The following is a 13632-nucleotide window of genomic DNA, read 5'->3' as shown; positions in this document are numbered from 1 at the left end:
GGAACGGCTCCCGCCGCCGCGGCGGGAGCGACGGACGTGCTAGAGGAGAACGCGACCTCGAGGCGGGCACGAGCCCCCGCGACCGGGGCACCCACGACACCGGGGCGGCGCGCTCCGCAGCGGACGGGGGACGCGGCCACCAAAAGCGCGCACACTGCTGCGGCGGCCCCGACGCGGCGGGGGGACGCCCCCCCACCCAGCCAGCCCACCGGAGGCGGGACGCGCCGCGCGGCTCTCTCTCGCTCACTCGCTCGCCCTCGCTGCTTTTGGCACATCGTTTGCGGCCACCCCCGCCGCCTTGCTGCTCGCGGCCGGCACCCGCCGGGCCCCGGACCGAGGCCGGCACCAGCGCCTCGCGCAACGCTCACGGACCCCTGCGGCTCGCGGGGCCGCTCGGCCGTCACACAGCCGGCTTCGGCCGGAAAAGCCCCTTCGTTCGGCGACGAGAACGACGGCCGGAGCGCCGACCAGCGACCAGGGCACGCGCCCTAACCGCCGCCGCCGCTCTCGCCCCGAGCGAGGCAGCGCCTCACCTGCGACGGGAAGCGAGCTGGACAGGAGACCGCCCGTGCCTGAACACCGGACACCGCCGCGGCTCCCCCGGGACAGGGGAGCGCGGAAGAGCCGGCCCGCCGGGGGCCCTGTCCGACGCGACCCGAGTGGCCTCATCGATCGGGAAAAAAAAAAAAAAAAAAAAAAAAAAGCAGCGAACAGCGTCGCGTGCGTGCGTGCGGGTGTGCTGGAGCAACGTCCGCGAGAGGTGCTCGCACCGACCTGAACATCGGCCCTGACAGGAACCGACCCGCCGGGAAGCCTCTCCGACGTGCCCGAGGAACGCCTCGACGGGCGCCTGCGTGCGGGTGACGTGAGGTGCATCGTCGGGAGCCGGAGGCGCCGCCGCCTCGGCCGTGACAATCCGCGGGGTCCCCCCTCTTTCGCTTTCCGAGCCTCCGGGACCCACACAAGCAGCCGGGGACGCCCCCGGACAGACGCGTTCGGGCGCCGGCGGACCGCCCGCCGGCTTCTGGCCGCTCTCTCTCTCTCTCTCCACAGCTCTGAGCTCGCGGCTCGTTGCTGCTTCTCCGGCGACTCGCACGCGCGAGACCGCTTCTCGCTCGCCGGCGGGGTAGCTGGGTCGGCAAACAGCTGGCGGCTACCGCTCCACACAACCCACGCCCGAGCCGACGCCACCACCGACGCCGCGCGCCCCCTTCTCGCTCGCGCGCCGCCTCTCCAAGCCCCAAGCGCTCGCTCGGCACCGCTGGCGGAGCAGAGTCCTCACTCTCTCCTATAGACGGACAGAAAAGTCCTTGCCTCAGAAACGACGCACGTCCTTTTCCAGGCTACCGCGGCGAGGCACCCGAGCGCAACCGACTTTTACCTCGACCTAACTGGAGGCACAGAGAAACAGCGACGCCTACCACACCTTCCGAGCCGTGGCACGAGCTGCTAGTCTACCTCCAGCCCCACGGCGGGCCCCTAAGTCCCGTCGGAGACGCGGTAGACCTGGCCGCCGTTCCCTCTGCCCGATCGTCGGCAAACTCCTTCGCGCGGGTAGACCTGGCAACCTCAGGAGGACACGGGGAGACCCGCCGGCCGGGAACCAACACCGCCGGCCCGCCTTCCTTCGCTTTTCGAGCGGGCCCTTCCGGCACTTTTCGGACCTTTTCGGCCTTTTTCGGACCTTTCCGGGAATTTCCGACGCTTTCCGCGCCATCGGAACCGCTCGGGAACCGCTCGACCCACCGACGGGCGCGCGCCTTCGCAAACGCGCGCGCGCGCGCGCTCCCGTCGCTGCCGGGCAGACCCCAACGCCGTTCTCGCGGTCGGACCTGCAGCGACCCCTGCAGGTCGCCAACCGGCAAAACAAACATGGCGACCGCGGCCGGGTAGACCTGGCGGCTGCTGTCCGCAGCACTTGTACAAGGCGCCCGCGGCCCCCCCGAGCCGGGGAACACCTGCCGGCCGGGAACCAACCCCGCCGTCGTTTCCCTAGCAGGGCTCTGCTTTGTCTTGCTCAGCTTTCATCCGCATTGCTCTGCTCTCCTGTGCTGTGCTAGGCTTCCTTTGGAGACTGTCTCGCTGATTTTGCTGCTGAGTCGATTGGTAAATTTATGAACGCATAAACCGTCAGACACAGAACTTGGCCTCCCCGCAGCCCAGCCACTGTCCCCTCAGAACTGGCGCGTGTGGGCAGCAGGCCTGGCCAGCCGACATGGTCTATTCTGTGTCCCCAGCCATGCGGCGAGCTGCCAGGTGGGTCCCACTGCTCGTTGTGTGTCTGAGGTTCTTAAAGACAGTAAGTAACGACATGATTCCCACAACTACGGTGGAAGAAATCCACAACAACAACAACAACAACCAGCTAAGGCAAGACACGGTTCTTGCCCACCGTCACGGTGCACCAGGAGATGTGAAGGAGGCTGGGGAGAGGGCGATCAGGGTACAGCCACTGTCCAAGTCTGGCTGCCACCTGCACACAACATGAGGGCCCTCCGGTCTCCCCCCCACAGACACTTGGAACCCAAAGGAGGGCTGGCCGCCAGCTCGCTACGTTCGCTTTGCTTCCCTTTGTTTTGCCTTGCTCCGCTTTGCTTTGCTCTTCCTGGCACAGTTTTGCTTTCCCATACCTCCTTTCCTCTGCTGTTCTTGCCCAGGCTTTGCCTCAGATTGCTTTGCTTTTTCTTTCCTGAAAATGCTTTGCTTTTCCTTGTGCTACGTTCCCTTGCTCTGCTTTGACTTGCTCGGCTTTCCCTTCCCTGGCCATGCTTTCCTTGGTTTAGCTTTGGGTTATAGACCTGGCACTGCTTTGCTTTTCCTACCCCTGCTGTGCTTTGCCTTGCCTCAAACTGCTTTGCTTTGCTTTGTTTGCTTTGTCTTCCCTGGTTATGCTTTGCTTTTCCTGGTGCTACTTTCCTTTGCTCAGCTTTGCCTTCCCTGGCCGTGCTTTGTTTTGCTTTATGGGGCCATGCTTTCCTTTTTTTACCTTTGCCTTGCTCTCTTTTGCCTCACCTGCTCCTGCTCTCACTTCTATTTTCAGGCCATGCTTACCTTTGTTTTGCTTTCCTTTGCTTTATATTTCTGGCATTGCTTTGCTTTTCCTTCTCTGCTCTGCTTAGCTTCTCTTAACCCAGCTCTGATTTGCCTTACCTCGAAATTTTTCGCTTTGTTGTGGTTTATATTTCTGTTTTTTTTTTTTTTTCTTTGTTTGTTTGTTTTTTGTTTTTGTTTTTGTTTTTGTTTTTTGTTCATTTTTTATTTATTTATTTATTTCCACTTCTTTCTCTTTCCTGGTTATGCTTTGCTTTTCCTGGTGCTACTTTCCTTTGCTCAGCTTTGCCTTCCCTGGCCGTGCTGTGTTTTGCTTTATGGGGCCATGCTTTCCTTTTTTTACCTTTGCCTTGCTCTCTTTTGCCTCACCTGCTCCTGCTCTCCTTTCCATTTTCAGGCCATGCTTGCCTTTGTTTTGCTTTACTTTGTATTCCTGGCACTGCTTTGCTGTTCCTTTTGCTACTTTCTTTTGTTCTGCTTTGCCTTGCCTGGCCATGCTTTCCTTTGCCTTGCTTTGTATTCCTGGCATTGCTTTGCTTTTCCTTCTCTGCTCTGCTTAGCTTCTCTTAACCCAGCTCTGATTTGCCTCACCTCCAACTTTTTCGCTTTGTTGTGTTTATTTTAAAGGTGTTTTTTTGTTTGTTTGTTTGTTTGTTCATTTTTTCTTTTTTTTTTTATTTATTTTCACTTCTTTCTCTTTCCTGGCACTGCTTTGCTTTACCTGGTGCTACTTTCCTTAGCTCTGCTTTGCCTTCCCTGGCCTTGCTTTCGTTTGCTTTATCAGGCCATGTTTTCCTTTGTTTAGCTTTGCTTTGCTCTGCTTTGCTTTGCCTTTCATCTTTTATTCGTTTTTCTTTTTTTTTAATTAATTACTTAAATAAATAAATTATTTATTTATTTATTTCATGTTCCTTGCATGATTTGTTTTCGTTTTGGACCTATCTGATGTGTTTTTACAGGCCGTGCTTTGCTTTTCCAGGCACTGGTGGTCACTGTTTTTCCCTATGCCTAGCAGGGCTTTTCCTTGTCTTGCTCAGCTTTCATCCGCATTGCCTTCCTCTCCTGTGCTGTGCTAGGCTTCCTTTGGAGACTGTCTCACTGATTTTGCTGCTGAGTCGATTGGTAAATTTATGAACACATAAACCATCGGAAACAGAACTTGGCCTCCCCGCAGTCCAGTGACTGTCCACTCGGAACTGGCACGTGTGGGCAGCAGGCCTGGCCAGCCGACATGGTCCATTCTTTGTCCCCAGCCATGCGGCGAGCTGCCAGGTGGGCCCCACTGCTCGTTGTGTGTCTGAGGTTCTCGACGACAGTAAGTAACTACATGATTCCCACAACTACGGTGGAAGAAATCCACAACAACAACAACAACAACAACAACAACAACAACAACAACAGAGCAGATAGAGATATATAAAACGTCACGGTGGACTAGGAGCTGTGAAGGAGGCTGGGGAGAGGGCGATCAGGGTACAGCCACTGTCCAAGTCTGGCTGCCACCTGTACACAAAATGGAGGCCCTCCGGTCTCCCCCCCACAGCCACCTGGAATCCAAAGGAGGGCTGGCCGCCAGCTCGCTACGTTCGCTTTGCTTCTCTTTGTATTGCCTTGCTCTGCTTTGCTTTGCTCTTCCTGGCACAGTTTTGCTTTCCCATACCTCCTTTCCTCTGCTGTTCTTGCCCCGGCTTTGCCTCAGATTGCTTTGCTTTTTCTTTCCTGAAAATGTTTTGCTTTTCCTTGTGCTACATTCCTTTGCTCTGCTTTGACTTGCTCAGCTTTGCCTTCCCTGGCCGTGCTTTGTTTTGCTTTATGGGGCCATGCTTTCCTTTTTTTACCTTTGCCTTGCTCTCTTTTGCCTCACCTGCTCCTGCTCTCACTTCTATTTTCAGGCCATGCTTGCCTTTGTTTTGCTTTACTTTGTGTTCCTGGCACTGCTTTGCTGTTCCTTTTGCTACTTTCTTTTGTTCTGCTTTGCCTTGCCTGGCCATGCTTTGCTTTGCCTTGCTTTGTATTCCTGGCATTGCTTTGCTTTTCCTTCTCTGCTCTGCTTAGCTTCTCTTAACCCAGCTCTGATTTGCCTTACCTCCAACTTTTTCACTTTGTTGTGGTTTTTATTGCTGTTTTTTTTTGTTTTGTTTGTTTGTTTGTTTTTGTTCGTTATTTATTTATTTATTTATTTATTTTCACTTCTTTCTCTTTCCTGGGACTGCTTTGCTTTTCCTGGTGCTACTTTCCTTTGCTGAGCTTTGCCCTCCCTGGCCTTGCTTTTTTTTTTTTTTTTTTTTTTTTTTATAGGTCCATGCTTTCCTTTGTTTAGCTTTCCTTTCCTCTACTTTGTTCTGCTTTGCTATGCCTTTCCTGGTCATGCTTTTCATTTTTTTTTTATTTTTATTTGATGTTCAATTCCATGCTTTCTGTTTTCCTTTTATGTCTTTTTCTTGTGTTTTCTCTGGCCGTGCTTTGCTTTTCCAGGCGCTGGATGTCATTGCTTTTCCCTATTGTCGTGGTTCCGCTCGAGTGGGCAGCCGAGCTCCACCACAGCCGCTCTCTCACTCCCCCTCCTCAAAGAGGAATGGGGAGAAAATCTGTGAAAGGGGCTCAAGGATTGGGATAAGGACGAGAAAATCACGCAATAATTAGTGTAACGGGCAAAACAGACTCAGCATAAGAAGACAGATAGTAAGATTTATTGCTCATTACTAACAAGCTAGAGAAGTGAGAAACAAAGGAAAGAAACCAAAAGCACCTCCCCCCCCATCCACCCTCTTCCACCTCCTCCCCCCGAGCGGCGCAGGGGAACGGGGGAATGGGGGTTATGGTCAGTCTACAGCACTTCTTCTCTGCCGCTCCTTCTTGGTCACTCTCGTCCCCTGTGCTGTGGGGTCCCACCCACGGGATGCAGTCCTTGACGAACTGATCCGGCGTGGGCTTCCCACAGGCAGCAGCTCTTCCAGAACTGCTCCAGATATGGGTCCGTACCACGGGGTCCATCCCTCAGGAGAAAACTGCTCCAACCCGGCTCCCCTACGGGCAGCAGCTCCTGCCAGATCACCTGCTCCTGCGTGGTCTCCTCTCCACGGGCTACAGGTCCGGCCCGGAATCTGCTCCGGCAGGGGTCTTCCACAGGCGGCAGCCTCCATCGGTGCAGGGCCACCTGCTCCACCGTGGTCTCCTCCACGGGCTGCAGCGTTGGAACCCTGCTCCACCGTGGTACTCCATGGGCTGCAGAGGGACATCCTGCTTCACCACGGTCCTCACCACAGGCCGCAGGGGACTTCTGCTCCGGCGCCTGGAGCACCTCTCCCCCTCCTTCTACACTGACCTTGGCACCTGCAAGGCTGTTTCTCACTCCCTTGACTCTCCCGGCTGCTGTGGCGCAGCAATTTTTCCCTGTCTTAAATATGCTCTCACAGAGGCGCAAAACAACATCGCTTATTGGCTCAGATCTGGAAAACAATGGGGCCCTTCCCAAATATGGGGCGGCTTCTAGATCTTTCTCACAGAAACCACCCCTATGGCCCCCTGCTACCAAAACCTTGCCATGTAAACCCACTACACCTATGCCGCTAGGTCTTTTCCCTAGCAGGGCTCTGCTTTGTCTTGCTCAGCTTTCATCCGCATTGCTCTGCTCTCCTGTGCTGTGCTAGGCTTCCTTTGGGGACTGTCTCGCTGATTTTGCTGCTGAGTCGATTGGTAAATTTATGAACGCATAAACCGTCAGACACAGAACTTGGCCTCCCCGCAGTCCAGCGACTGTCCCCTTGGAACTGGAGGCTGGGTGCAGCAGGCCTGGCCAGCCGACATGGTCCATTCTGTGTCCCCAGCCATGCGGCGAGCCGTCAGGGGACCCCTAAGTGCTACTCGTGTGGTGATAGTGTTCAGTGAGAATTTCAACGAGAATATGTAACTACGTGATTCCCACAAGTACGGTGGTAGAAATCTACAACAAACAACAAAAAAATGTATATAGATATAAAACCAGCTAAAGCAAGACATGGCTCTTGCCGGGTGTCACGGTGGACTAGGAGCTGTGAAGAAGGCTGAGGAGCGGGCGATCAGGGTACAGCCACTGTCCAAGTCTGGCTGCCACCTGTACACAACATGGAGCCCTCCGGTCTGCCCCCCACAGACACTTGGAACCCAAAGGAGTGCTGTCCGCCAGCTCGCTACGTTCGCTTTGCTTCTCTTTGTTCTGCCTTGCTTTGCTTTGCTTTGCTCTTCCTGGCACAGTTTTGCTTTCCCATCCCTCCTTTCCTCTGCTGTTCTTGCCCCTGCTTTGCCTCAGAGTGTTTTGCTCTTTCTCTCCTGGAAATACTTTGCATTTCCTTGTGCTACTTTCCTTTGCTCTGCTTTGACTTGCTCAGCTTTCCCTTCCCTGGCCATGCTTCCACTTGCTTTATCAGGCCATGCTTTCCTTGGTTTAGCTTTGGTTTATAGACCTGGCACTGCTCTGCCTTTCCTACCCATGCTGTGCTTTGCCTTGCCTAAAACTGCTTTGTTTTCATTTGTTTGCTTTGTCTTTCCTGCTTACGCTTTGCTTTCCCTTTTGCTACTTTCCTTAGCTCTGCTTTGCCTTCCCTGGCCTTGCTTTCGTTTGCTTTATCAGGCCATGTTTTCCTTTGTTTAGCTTTGCTTTGCTCTGCTTTGCTTTGCTTTGCCTTTCATCTTTTATTCGTTTTCCTTTTTTTTTTTTAATTTATTTATTTATTTATTTATTTATTTATTTCATGTTCCTTGCATGATTTGTTTTCATGTTGGACCTATCTGATGTGTTTTTACAGGCCGTGCTTTGCTTTTCCAGGCCCTGGTGGTCACTGCTTTTCCCTATGCCTAGCAGGGCTTTTCCTTGTCTTGCTCAGCTTTCATCCTCATTGCCTTCCTCTCCTGTGCTGTGCTAGGCTTCCTTTGGAGACTGTCACACTGATTTTGCTGCCGAGCCGGTTGGTAAATTTATGAACACATAAACCGTCAGACACAGAACTTGGCCTCCCCGCAGTCCAGCCACTGTCCACTCGGAACTGGCACGTGTGGGCAGCAGGCCTGGCCAGCCGACATGGTCCATTCTTTGTCCCCAGCCATGCGGCGAGCTGCCAGGTGGGCCCCACTGCTCGTTGTGTGTCTGAGGTTCTCAACGACAGTAAGTAACTACATGATTCCCACAACTACGGTGGAAGAAATCCACAACAACAACAACAACAACAACAACAACAACAACAACAACAACAACAGAGCAGATAGAGATATATAAAACGTCACGGTGGACTAGGAGCTGTGAAGGAGGCTGGGGAGAGGGCGATCAGGGTACAGCCACTGTCCAAGTCTGGCTGCCACCTGTACACAAAATGGAGGCCCTCCGGTCTCCCCCCCACAGACACTTGGAATCCAAAGGAGTGCTGGCCGCCAGCTCGCTACGTTCGCTTTGCTTCTCTTTGTATTGCCTTGCTCTGCTTTGCTTTGCTCTTCCTGGCACAGTTTTGCTTTCCCATCCCTCCTTTCCTCTGCTGTTCTTGCCCCAGCTTTGCTTTGCTTTGCCTCAGATTGTTTTGCTGTTTCTTTCCTGAAAATGCTTTGCTTTTCCTTGTGCTACGTTCCCTTGCTCTGCTTTGACTTGCTCGGCTTTCCCTTCCCTGGCCATGCTTTCCTTGGTTTAGCTTTGGGTTATAGACCTGGCACTGCTTTGCTTTTCCTACCCCTGCTGTGCTTTGCCTTGCCTCAAACTGCTTTGCTTTGTTTTGTTTGCTTTGTCTTCCCTGGTTATGCTTTGCTTTTCCTGGTGCTACTTTCCTTTGCTCAGCTTTGCCTTCCCTGGCCGTGCTTTGTTTTGCTTTATGGGGCCATGCTTTCCTTTTTTTACCTTTGCCTTGCTCTCTTTTGCCTCACCTGCTCCTGCTCTCCTTTCCATTTTCAGGCCATGCTTGCCTTTGTTTTGCTTTACTTTGTGTTCCTGGCACTGCTTTGCTGTTCCTTTTGCTACTTTCTTTTGTTCTGCTTTGCCTTGCCTGGCCATGCTTTCCTTGGTTTAGCTTTGGTTTATAGACCTGGCACTGCTCGGCCTTTCCTACCCATGCTGTGTTTTGCCTTGCCTCAAACTGCTTTGCTTTCATTTGTTTGCTTTGTCTTTCCTGCTTACGCTTTGCTTTCCCTTTTGCTACTTTCCTTAGCTCTGCTTTGCCTTCCCTGGCCTTGCTTTCGTTTGCTTTATCAGGCCATGTTTTTCTTTGTTTAGCTTTGCTTTGCTCTGCTTTGCTTTGCCTTTCATCTTTTATTCGTTTTCCTTTTTTTTTAATTAATTAATTAATTTATTTATTAATTTATTTATTAATTAATTTATTTATTTCATGTTCCTTGCATGATTTGTTTTCATGTTGGACCTATCTGATGTGTTTTTACAGGCCGTGCTTTGCTTTTCCAGGCGCTGGTGGTCACTGCTTTTCCCTATGCCTAGCAGGGCTTTTCCTTGTCTTGCTCAGCTTTCATCCGCATTGCCTTCCTCTCCTGTGCTGTGCTAGGCTTCCTTTGGAGACTGTCTCACTGATTTTGCTGCCGAGTCGATTGGTAAATTTATGAACGCATAAACCATCGGAAACAGAACTTGGCCTCCCCGCAGTCCAGCGACTGTCCACTCGGAACTGGCACGTGTGGGCAGCAGGCCTGGCCAGCCGACATGGTCCATTCTTTGTCCCCAGCCATGCGGCGAGCTGCCAGGTGGGCCCCACTGCTCGTTGTGTGTCTGAGGTTCTCAACGACAGTAAGTAACTACATGATTCCCACAACTACGGTGGAAGAAATCCTCAACAACAACAAACAACAACAACAACAAGAACAACAAGAACAACAACAACAACAACAACAACAACAACAAAATACATAGAAATATATAAAACTAGCTAAGGCAAGACATGGTTCTTGCCCACCGTCACGGTGGACCAGGAGATGTGAAGGAGGCTGGGGAGAGGGCGATCAGGGTACAGCCACTGTCCAAGTCTGGCTGCCACCTGTACACAACATGAGGGCCCTCCGGTCTCCCCCCCACAGACACTTGGAACCCAAAGGAGGGCTGGCCGCCAGCTCGCTACGTTCGCTTTGCTTCTCTTTGTTCTGCCTTGCTCCGCTTTGCTTTGCTCTTCCTGGCACAGTTTTGCTTTTCCATACCTCCTTTTCTCTGCTGTTCTTACCTCAGATTGCTTTGCTTTTTCTCTCCTGGAAATGCTGTGTTTTTCCTTGTGCTACTTTGCTTTGCTTTGCTTTGCTTTGCTTTGCTTTGCTTTGCTTTTTCTTTCCTGGGCCTGCTACGTTTTTACTTGTGCGGTCATGCTTTATTTTTTATTTCTTTGCTTCGTGTTCCTGTCAGTGCTTTGCTTTACCTTCTCTGCTCTTCTGTACCTTTCTTAGCCTTGCTGTGCTTTGCTTTGACTCAAACTGCTTTCTTTCCTTGGCTTTCCCTTTCCTGGCACCGCTTTGTTTTTCCCCGTGCTCCTTTCCTTAGCTTTGCCGTCTTTATGAATGCATAAACAAGTTCATGAAACTTGTTTATGAACACATAGAAAAGTTAGCCGGCCTGCAGCCCGACAGCTGTCCCCTCGGAGCTGGCGGGCAGGGACAGGGATCTGGCTACCGGGCCAGGTCTATTTTGTTGCCCACCGTTGTCCGGAGAGCCACCAGGTGGGCTCTGTTGCTATTCGTCTGGGGAGGGGTGTGGGTTGAGAACAACAATAAATAACTACTCGATTCCTAAAACTAAAGGGGGAAACAGATGGAGAAAATACTATTATTATTACTACTACTACTACTATTTTTATTACGTTTTAATGATACTTATTTCTATTACTATTTAATACTTTTATTTCTAATAGCTTTTTAGTAGTATATAATAATAATAATAATAATAATAATGACAATAACAATTTATATAATGATAAGCAGCTAAAGCAAACCAGCCAGGCAGCCAGCCAAACTGAGTGGCACAGGTGGGGAGCCGTTCACGGCCGAGCAGGAGCCTCTGATGTCAGAGCGAGAGGCGGCCCGAGGCAACCGGGGGCCGCTGCCACACCCTGGCCTTCTCAAACGCCCAGCTCCCCATAACCCAGCGATTTCGACTGACGCTAAGTTAACTACGCATTTTGTTTTGGCAGCACCGTTTTGCTTTGCTTTGCTTTCCCTGGCCCTGCGTTGCTTTGCTTTGCTTTGTATTCGTGGCACTGCTTCGCTTTTCCTGGCCCTCTTTTACTTTGGTTTTTCTGTTCCTCACCATGCTTTGCTTTTTCTGGCCTCGCTTTGTTTCGTTTTGCTTGACTTTGTATTCGTGACACCGTTTTTCTTTCCCTGGACCTCCTTTGCTTTGGTTTCTCTCGCCCTTCTTTGTTTTGCTTTTGCTGGCCCTGCCTTGCTTTGTTTTGCTTTACGTTGTATTCAAGACACCGCTTTTCTTTTCCTGGACCTCTTTTGCTTTGGTTTTTCTCGCCTTTCTTTGTTTTGCTTTTGCTGGCCCTGCCTTGCTTTGTTTTGCTTTACGTTGTATTCAGGACACCGCTTTTCTTTCCCCCACCCCCCAGGAAATCCTTAGCTTAGTTTTTTTTTTTTTTTTTTTTCCTCACCCTTCTTTGTTTTGCTTTTGCTGGCCCTACCTCGCTTTGTTTTGCTTTAGTTTGTATTCGTGACACCACTTTTCTTTTCCTGGACCTCTTCTGCTTTGGTTTTTCTTGCCCTGCTTCGTTTTGCTTTTCCCGGCCCTTCTTGGCTTTGCTTTTCCTTTTGCCTTTTTCTTTTCCCTGGCAGGGCTATGCTTTGTCTCGCTCCGCTTTCCGTTGCATTGCTCAGCTCTGCTTTGCCGTGCTAGGTAGGCTTCTTTTGCAGACCGTCGCACCGATTTGGGCGATGAGTCGATCGGTGTATTGATGAAGGCATAAACCCTCAGGCGCACACCGTGGCCTCCCCGCAGCCCGACGACTGTCCCCTGGGAGCTGGAGGGTGGGGACAGGAAGCCTGGCCACCCACCCAGCACGGTCTATTCCTCATCCCCCGCTGTTCGGCGAGCCGCCAGGTGGGTCCCGCTGCTGCTGTTCGTCTGGGGATGGGGTTGGGTGAGGTTTTTTAGGACGATAAGTGACATTACACGATTCCCAATGATTTTGGTTCGTTTTGCTTTGCTTTACTTTTCCTTGCTTTACTTTTCGTTGCTCTTCCCCGCTTTGCTTTTCCTGCACCTGCTTCGACATGCTTTCCTTAGAACTGCCTATTTTTGGGGGGTTTTGGTTTGTATTCCCGGCACCGAATCCTTTTCTTTGCTCTGCTTTGCTGTTCCTACTCTGCTTTGCTTTTTTGCTCTGTTGATGTGTTTACACACTCGGGAACGCTGGGTCACCTCATTCGGCCTCCCGCCTCCCCACAGCCCGCCAACCGTCCCTTCGCAGCTGGCAGGTGGGGGTGTGGGGGTCGGCCACCCAGCCAAGTCTATTCCAGTACCCCTGCTGACTGGGGAGCCGCCACCTGAGCTCAACTGCCATTTGCCTGAGGAGGCGGGGGGGGGAGGGGGGGGAGGAGGAGGGGGAGCTGAGGAGTGGAGGGGGGGGGGAGGTTTTGAAAGACGGTAAGGAATGACAGGATTCCTAAAGCTACAGCAGAAAACAGGCAACGGAACAAACTAATAACAAACATAAAGATAACAGCATTTATTTTCCAAAGCAGCTAAAGCAAAGCGGCCAGGCAGTCAGCCGCACTGAGTGGCACAGGTGGCGAGCCTCTCGCGGCCGAGGAAGAACCTCTGACGTCAGAGCGAGCGGCGGCCCGAAGCAGCCGGGGTCCGCTCTCTCCCCCCGCCCCCTCCCTCCTCGTGGAGCCACCAGGTCTACTTCTCCCTCCTCCTCCCCGCTGTCTCCCCCCCCCCCACCCCCCCCCCTTCCCCCTCCCTCCTCGTGGAGCCACCAGGTCTACTTCTCCCTCCTCCTCCCCGCTGTCTCCCCCCGCCCCCTCCCTCCTCGTGGAGCCACCAGGTCTACTTCTCCCTCCTCCTCCCCGCTGTCTCCCCCCGCCCCCTCCCTCCTCGTGGAGCCACCAGGTCTACTTCTCCCTCCTCCTCCCCGCTCCCCCCGCCCCCTCCCTCCTCGTGGAGCCACCAGGTCTACTTCTCCCTCCTCCTCCCCGCTGTCTCCCCCCGCCCCCTCCCTCCTCGTGGAGCCACCAGGTCTACTTCTCCCTCCTCCTCCCCGCTCTCCCCCCCCCCCCCCCCGCCCCCTCCCGCCTCGTGGAGCCATCAGGTCTACCCCGCCGTCACGGCCGTCGGTCTAGCCATCACGGCCACTGCTAGAGGGCGGCCAGTGATGAGAGTAAGAAGTCTGGAAGGCAAGCTTCATTTACTTTGGCATGAAATGATAGCCCCCTGCTATCATTGTCAGGTGGACACAACAAAAGCCCCTTCTCTCTGCCCACCTGTCGTGGTTTAACCCGGCCGGCAGCTAAACACCACGCAGCCGTTCGCTCACCCTCCCCCCTCCCTCTCTGGGACGGGGGAGAGAAATGGGGAGTGAAGCCCGTGAGTTGAGATAAAGACAGTTTAATAAGACAGGAAAATAATAATAACAA

This window comes from Anas platyrhynchos, chromosome 36, assembly GCF_047663525.1.
Source record: "Anas platyrhynchos isolate ZD024472 breed Pekin duck chromosome 36, IASCAAS_PekinDuck_T2T, whole genome shotgun sequence".
In the NCBI taxonomy this organism is placed as follows: domain Eukaryota; kingdom Metazoa; phylum Chordata; class Aves; order Anseriformes; family Anatidae; genus Anas; species Anas platyrhynchos.
The sequence above is the reverse complement of the archived record's forward strand: the minus strand, read 5'-3'. Positions refer to the sequence as shown.